At 51.9% G+C, this 8864-nt stretch overlaps 1 pseudogene; it reads left to right on the top strand.

The window, feature by feature from the left end:
- Window positions 1-5155: 5155 nt before the first annotated feature.
- Window positions 5156-6926, top strand: LOC123058678 (polyphenol oxidase I, chloroplastic-like; annotated as a pseudogene).
- Window positions 6927-8864: the final 1938 nt, after the last annotated feature.

The following is an 8864-nucleotide window of genomic DNA, read 5'->3' as shown; positions in this document are numbered from 1 at the left end:
TGCTGGATTCGAGTCATCTGACATATGCTCTCTGCGGCAGCAAATCTAGCGAGCTGAACTGGCGAGTTCTTAGTTGACCCACTTCACTCCGCATTTCAACCCTGGCATGTGACCTGACTTGTGATGGTTGAATCAGGCGGGTAAGCATCATAAAATGATCTTATGATTACAATGTACCAATTGAGTTGGCCGTCCTATTGACCTGCGATGCCACCCTACATGTCATCATCAGGTACCCCGTCGCCCACGGCCGGCACGCATGGTGCATCAGCATCGTCCGTGAGGGTGAGCTGCAAGGTGGAGAACGCCGTCAGGAGGGAGCGGCGCGCCCGCTAGCGCGAGCTGGAACCGGAGGCGAAGGAAGTTTTGTCTAAGGAATTTATGGACATCAACGTGGATGTGTCCCCTCCGTTGTGCCCCGCCCGCGTCCGCCCTGCTGCCATCAAGGAAGCCGCCATCCGCCCCGCCCGTGACTGACAATGATCCAACGTCCGAGTGGGCGATTTTGGATGGCTGGACGCAACCGGAGGCGCTAGAGACTGTGTGACACTCATTGCAACTCGAACGGGTGCGGACAAGCATGGGTAGCGCCGGTGCCCGGTCTGCCCAGGCCCCGCTCGACGAAATGTCGTAGTAGGACGCGATACATTTTTTGCTCCGTTTTGTATCGCTTCTTTCATTATTCGCCATGCCATTGGATCAATTGGTTGCATATGCTATTGAATCAATTTGTTGCATATGTCGTTAGTTTATTTGGAATCATGATCATTTTATGAAAGTTTCATGTTGGACATGATCAATGAGGGTCAAGAGCCTACGAAGCCTATGGAATATGACTTGGGGGATACCAATTGTCCTACATATGATTTTGGAGGAACGTCGCATACTACCAAGGAAAAAGGTCAAAGAAACCCAAGGCAAGAGGTCCGATACTCACAACCTTTGAGGTTTTTTTGTTGGTTGAATCTTGGTGGGCCACAAGCATGATCCTATATCTGGTATGGAGTAAAAGGGCAACAAGTATTGAGAAAATATCCACAAGCACTATCATGAACACGAGAAATATGTGGAGCCAAAGCCTATCTATACCACCCGCAATATGGCCTCTCTCCAACATAGATGGTCAATCATCCAAGACAACGTGAACAAGTTTGTCTGCCACTATGCTTTCGTGCTTGGTCGGAATCAAAGTGGGATCGGAATCGCAAGTCAGGTAAGTTGAATTGCTCGTTTTGCCATCATTTGCGTTGCTAGTTTTGTTTGTCGCATTCTCATGATTACTTATTATTTGATAGATGGTGTTGACGGCCACTTTGTACCAACAACCCGAGAAGAAGCCATTTGATCCTACCTATTGTTGGATGAAATTGAAGGGCAAACCGAAGTGGCAAAATCTTGTGGATGACCTCAAGAACGACAAGAGGTTGAAGAAAAATGATGGCCAAGCTCCCAACAATTCATTGGATTGGATGACAAAGAGGAAGAAGTTGTAGGGGAGAATGGACAAGCCACCGTGCCAACGAAGAACCGGCAAGTGATGGGGAACACGTGGGAGAAGGGGAGGGCCTCCATGAAGCCGTGGCGAGTAAAATGTCTGCGATGCGCACGAGCATTGTTTTTCCACAAAGGAGGAGAAGAAAGAGGAGTCACGAGCTCATGTCGGATGCGCAAAAAGAGAGGATGGATTGGGACCAAGAGAGAGAGAGAGAGAGAGAGAGAGAGAGAGAGAGAGAGAGAGAGAGAGAGAGAGAGAGAGTGAACAACAAGTAACAAATTGAAAGGAGAAAATAGATTCGGAGAAGCAAGAGACGTGTGCCAAATAGGAGGACGAGAAGGCCTAGACTTTTGGAATAATAGAGCTTAAGAACGCAACATCTCGAGACATGGAGGATTCGAGAATAATGTTGGCGGATGCAAGCCTGCTAGACACGAAGGCATAAAGTCGCTTGAGTGGAAGGAGTTCAACTTGTGCATGGAGTACGAGGGGGCGAGAGGAGCGGATGCGAGATGGATGGCGGCCGGCAAGTGATTCACCACGTTGGCCGGCCTTGGCCCGACGTTGAATTTCATTTTTTCATCTGAATTGTTGAATTATGATTTATTTTGTTTTGTTGCATTTTGTGGAAATTGTGTTGAATTTGTGGTATATGATCGACGTGCATGGATTTGAGGGTTTTGATACGAGGAGTGTGGCCATCTAACATGACTTTTGAGGGACTGTCCGACACTATTTTAGTCGCGACCGAACGCATCCGCTGACATTTATAGGGCCAGATTTGTCAAGTCCAGCTATAGATGCTCTAACTTCACTATGGAATACGTATACCCGGCGTTTTTTTGCATGATAATACGTGTCTCATTTATATCATAAGGATCATAGTACAAGCCACGTATAAACCGACCTGGCAAAACTGAAAAGACAGCAAAACGCTAGCCTTTGCACAAATGAACAACAACCAAGAAGTAAAATTACAATCAAGACCGAAGAAACCTTTAAACTTGACCCCAACGCCCGTCACAGGCCTCTGGGACCACCATAGCAGCCACCAAAGGAAACAATGACGGATCACCTTACACCCGAGCTCGAAGCGGCTTCATCGCTGATATGCAGCTTTGCGGACCTTCAAGGTGGTTCACCAAAAGTGAAACCATTACCGTTGAACGAATCAGAGTGGGGCAACACCCCGGACACCCAATCGAACTCCAGACATCTCCACACGACTAAGACGTCGAAGGAGAAAATCATACATGCCATCCACGAACCACCATGACCCAGCACACGATCCACCATATTTCAGATGCCGCCGATGCAGACCACAATCTGCATCCGCTCCTGGACTACCTCTCAAGCTTCGCGCCAGCGCTGGAGCAAACGCCGTCGCAACGGCGGAACCCGGGGACATAGGTCCACCACGAGGACGTCGTCGCCGCCACGCCATCCTTATTTGAACAGATTGATTTTTAAATCCATCCCCAATCACAGGACCGATCGCCTCTTCGGAATAGGATTCGAAGAAACTTTATTCAGCGCCGCTCTCGCCGTCGCCGAAGCAAAAAGATAAATAACCTAAAAACCTAAACTACGAGAGTCTAAGAAACAATCCACACGCGTGAATCCGGCGGAAGTGAGTCCGCTGGCGGCAGAAGCTAGATCGCCTTTTCTTTATTCAGAAGAAAGAAAAGCGAACCGTGCACACCCGACGTTTGTGAAAGCGTGGAACACGCGAATACGTATGGTCCTTCTAGCGTGGAACACGCGAATACGTATGGTCCTTGTCTCACACCGTTGGTCACGTCATTGCATGCGACTTACATTTGACAGTGGCGCACCCTCGCGACGATTTGGTGCCGTGTTAGCGTGTTTTAGTTTATACACAGTACGAATTACGAAAGATCTTCGGCTTTAAATGCCCAAGAGTCAGCTCCGCGCAGTGCTTTTCCTATGCAAAACTGTGAAGCATCGAGTCGTCACGGCCCGGCGCTAAACTACATGATCCTCTTTGTGTTGCATCGTATGTCAAGGAACCGGGGGAGTTTTCTTCCTGCGAATCATTTTTTTCTTCCTGGGCGGGCGCTGATACGAAGTGCGATTTCCGTTCATGTGGCAAAGACCTTAGTGAATACGTACTTTGCTATAGTTACAGACAAGTTTTACGGATTGCAATCTACAGGGTTATGTGGAGCAAGTCAATTGGGATTTGGGAATCAACCGGGCCACACCATTAAATTCAACGGGGGGAGGAGACACAAAGTTCAAGTCCTACGCTTAGAATCGGTACTTGTATTTTTTTGGATTTGTTTTAGGTTTTTGATGATGTGTGTTACGTGGGAGAAAATGTTTTTATCGACTACGAGGAGTCTGTGATGACTTCGTCAATCTCAAGGTATTGTGCTGACTCGGTATCTTGAAGATGCTCATACCAATAAAGGTGTGAGTGTGTGTTCATAAGATCAAAGTGAGTATATGTGAGAGTACGTGATTGTACCGTGTTAAAAAAGTATTAGAGCCATTCATGGGTAAATAGAATAGACCCACATACTAACTCTTTTTTTTTTGCATGGTAATGTGTCTCATTCATATAATAAAGATTAAATTACAAGTCACATAAAGATCGACATAACAAAACTGAAAAAACAGCAGAACGTCACTGAGCTTGACACCAACGCCCGTCACCTGCTTCCAGCACCACCACATCAGCCACCAAAGAAAAAAGTGACGGATCACCTTCTCACCTGAGCTCGACGCGGCTCCATTGCTGATATGCAGCTTTATGGACCTCCAAGGTGGCTCGCCTAAGGCGAAATCATTACCGTTGAACGAGTCAGACCGAGGCAACACCCTGGGCACGTCATCAAACACCAAATCTGGCACCCTCACATGACTAAGACATCGAAGGAGGAAACCATACCCGCCAGCCATGAACCATGAGCCCAGCAATACATGTTCCGTCTTTCAAGTGTTGTTGATGCAGACCATAATCTGCATCCGCTCCTTGACTATCTCCCAAGCTCCGTGTCGACGTTGGAGCAGACGCCGTCACAACGACGGAGCCGGAGGACACACGTCCACCACAAGGATGCCGCCGCCGCCACGGCTTCCCCGCTTAAACAGACTGGTTCCCAGATCCTTCACTGACCATAGATACAATCGCCTCGCCCGAAAAAAACTCGAAGTTTCTTTATTCAGATCACCGTCGCCGCCGCCGAAGCCAACAATGCAAAACCCTAAGTTTCTTGGACCCTAGAACCTAAATCTAAAACGATCCACACGGACGGAATCTGGTGACCTCCCGCACCACCGACAATCAAAAGATCGCCGGTGAAGGAGAACCGCCGGAATACGCGGGAAGGAGCGGCTCTCGGCGGCTAGGTTTCGGTACCCAGGAGAGCTCCAAATATCGGCCGTTGCGTACGTGCCCAGTCTGTATGTCATGAAATTAAGCGAGTACGCTGTGCATGGAAAGGGAAATACATGTGCGAAAGGTTGGACGTGCACGCGGTATGTTTTTTCACCAAGAAAACATCCTGCCATGGTGACCACACACATCCAACAGCCACGTCCCTAGCTTGCAGTCCTCTCCTTACATGTCCCTATATAACTCTGCTCCGAGACAAAGTAGCTGTGGGCAGCTTAGCCCAAACAAAATACTACGCCTCTGCGAAGCAACAAGCTGCTAGCACCTGAAGCCATGGCCAATGGACACCGTGCTCCACTCGCGGCCTGCGTCTTTCTCATCTGCGCCTCCGCCGCAGCCACGGTCATCGTCGTCTACACCGCCTTCCTGGTCTCCCTAAACCCATGCACTTACTCTCTGCCCAGAGCGCTCATCACCGTCTCCGGCCTCGACCCGTACATCGTCTCATGCGCAGGCGACGCCGACACCGCCCCACTCTCCGACGGCAGCGGCGGCAAGAAGAAGATTGGCGGTCCTCTCGTGACCAGCCTACGCACGTGCGTCAAGGCAACGCTCCCGCCAAACCCGCTCCCGCCCTTCTAATGCTGCCCGCCGGCGCCGGCGTCCGAGCCGATCAACTTCACGCTCCCGGACCCGGCGGAGCCGCTGAGGGTCCGGCGGCCGATGCACGCCGTGGGGGCGGAGCACATGGCCAAGTACGAGCGCGCGATAGCTCTGATGAGGGCGCTGCCGCACAGCGACGCGCGCAGCCTCTACCAGCTGGCCAACGTCCACTGCGCCTACTGCACCGGCTCCTACCGCCAGACGGGGGACCCGGAGCTCAACATGCAGATCCACTTCTCGTGGTTCTTCCCGTTCCACCGCGCCTACCTCTACTTCTTCGAGCGCATCGCCGCGAGGCTGCTCGGGGAGCCCGGCTTCGCGCTGCCCTTCTGGGGCTGGGACGTGCCGGAGGGAATGCGGATGCCGGCGGAGTTCGCCAACTCGTCGTCGCCGCTGCACGACCCCGTGCGGAACCCGGCGCACGCGCCGCCTACGGTCGTCAACCTGGACTTCGCGCGCGTCGAGAACAACCTCACTGACGAGCAGCAGATCCAGCAGAACCTCAGGATCATGTACAAGCAGATGATCGGCAATGCGGCCCTGCCGTCCCTCTTCCACGGCCAGCTTTTCCGTGCCGGCCAGTCTGACAGGCCGGGCCCTGGGACAGTGGAAATGACCCCGCACAACACCATGCACACTTGGACCGGCGATCTGGCCTTCCACAACGTGGAGGACATGGGCACCTACTACTCCGCCGGCCGAGACCCGCTCTTCTACCCGCACCACAACAACGTCGACCGCCAGTGGGAGGCGTGGCGCGACGTCGGCGCCGCCCGCGGCTACCGTGGCCACGTCGACTTCACGGACCCTGACTGGCTCGACTCCTCCTTCGTCTTCTACGACGAGGAGGCCCGCCTGGTGCGGATCACCGTCCGCGACGTGCTCGACATCGACAAGCTCCGGTACAGGTTCGACGGCGTCGGCATGCCGTGGGCCGACGCACGCCCATCTCCTACTCCAAACGTGAACAGAGGTAAAGGCTCGTCGTCGTTGAAGTCCGTCAGGTTCCCGCTATCCCTTGACGCGGCGGTGACCGTGGAGGTAAGACGGCCGCGGGTGCTTCGAAGCCCGCGAGAGAAGGCGGTGCGCGAGGAGGTGCTGGTGGTCGAGGGCATCGAGACCGACGGCACGGAAATGGTCAAGTTTGACGCGTACGTGAACGCCATGGAGTACGAGAAGGTCGAGCCAAGCGGGCGGGAGCTGGCCGGGAGCTACCTGTGCTTGAGCCATCCCAGGATGGACGGCACAGGGAAGGCCACGAGGATAGAAACGAGCATGAGGGTGGCGTTGAACGAGCTCTTGGAAGATTTGGGTGCCGACATAGATGAGAGTCTGATAGTGACATTGGTGCCTAGACATGGAAAGGTTAAGATCGGAGGCCTTAAAATTGTTTACATGATGCAGTGAGATTTATTTATTTTTGAAGGTTTTTTGTTTTGAGAACATGATGGAGTAAGATTACACCACGAACAAGGAGAAGTGTATGGATGAACCACTACAGGAAAATCCAAGTTTCCCGTGTGTTAGCCTATAAACCGAGTGCTTTTTTTCGGGCACCCGGCTTATGCTCCTCTAAGCCAAGTCTCGAGGAAAAAACACCCGGTAAATACGAGGAACTCGGCTTATGGTCATCTATAAGCCGTGTTTCGCAAAAAAGCTCACGACTTATATGAAACACACGGTATCTACGGAAAAAGGCACCCAGCTTACAACACACACTCGGTAAAGACATCTGCCGCGTGTCTGTAATGGTAGTGGTTGACGGTGCCGTCACGGAGCAGCCTATAAGCCGTGTGTCCAAAGCAGGCACTCGGCTTATAGGACATATAAGCCTTATAGGACATATAAGTCGTGTGCCGGACGAAAGCACTAGGCTTACATTTTTGCGGATTTTTTGCAACGTGTAACATTTGTGCGAAATTAGTTTAAGGTGGTTTTCATTGCATTTATATTTACTACTTAATTAGTATTATTATTCTAACCTATTTTCTGTCGACTAGTTTTCATGGGTCTTATTTGTGAAATTCTTAATTTAACGCCACTTTAATATTTTCATGACTCTTTAGACACCCTAGCGTACCCGCCACCACACTTCTAGACATCTAAGAGGCCCCAACGCAAGATTTGGCGGCATGTCTAGCCCCCGGAAGCCGCCGGTCACAATTGTAGACATGCGAAGATCAATCTGCATAGAGGGAACTGTTCAGATACTTCTGCATCATCAAAAATTATGAAAAATTACCATCCGTCTTATATCACATGTGCCCAGCCGTGTAAGAAAATTATGATTTTATCACGCACCGAGTGTTCAATAATATTCACGCCGCACCGTTACCGCAGAACGTTTACTATATCCTGTCATCGCTGTCTGTGAGGGGGGCCACACCCGGAGCCGTGTGCTGCCTCCTCAGACATGCCACCGCCACACCTTCAGGCATGTATGAGGGCCCCGCGCAATGATCCGGTGGCATTGCTACCCCCAAGACCTTTGTCCCGCCAAACCCTAAAGCGGTTGACCAGGAGATCTAACCCTTTGACTTTCACCGGACGGGCTTTAACTAATGGACCTCTCCACCCGGTTGTGGTAGGTCAGCCCATAGGAACACTTCGGAACAAGGTCTGGGCCAAACCCACCGCAAGATTCCCTTAGTGTCGACCCGACACGGCCGTTTCCCCCCTCCAGGTGCCGGCGGCGCCGCCGTCCGTGAAGGGGTCACACTCCCGAGACGCGCACCGAGTGTTGGCACCTACCACCACACTTCTAGACGTGTAAAGAGGCCCCGACGCAAGATTTGGCGGCATGGCTAGCCTCCGTAGGCCGCCGACCACAATGGTAGACAGGCAAGAGCAATCCGCGTAGAGGGAAGTGTTCAGATACTTCTGCATCACCAAAAATTATGACAAATTACCATCCGTCCTATATCACATGTGCCCACAACGTGTAAGAAAATCATGATTTTATTGCGCTCCGAGAGTATTCAATAATATTCATGCCGCACCGTTACCGTAGAATGTTTACTATACCGTGTCATCGTCGTCCGTGAGGGGGCCACACCCCGGAGCCGCATGCTACCTCTTCAGACATGCCACCACACCTTAAGGCATGTATGAGGGCCCTGCGCGATGCTCCAGTGGCATTGTTACCCCCCAAGGCCCTCGTCCCGCCAAACCCTGCAGCAGTTGACCGGGGATCTAACCCTTTGACTTTTGCCGGACGGGCTTTGACCAATGGACCTTTCCACCCGGTTATGGTAGGTCAGCCCATAGGAACACTCCAGAACAAGGTCCGGGCCAAACCCACCGCAAGATTCCCTCCGTGTCGACGCGACGCGGACGTTACCCCCT

Source organism: Triticum aestivum, chromosome 3A (assembly GCF_018294505.1).
Source record: "Triticum aestivum cultivar Chinese Spring chromosome 3A, IWGSC CS RefSeq v2.1, whole genome shotgun sequence".
NCBI classification, from domain to species: domain Eukaryota; kingdom Viridiplantae; phylum Streptophyta; class Magnoliopsida; order Poales; family Poaceae; genus Triticum; species Triticum aestivum.
The sequence above is the reverse complement of the archived record's forward strand: the minus strand, read 5'-3'. Positions and strand labels throughout refer to the sequence as shown.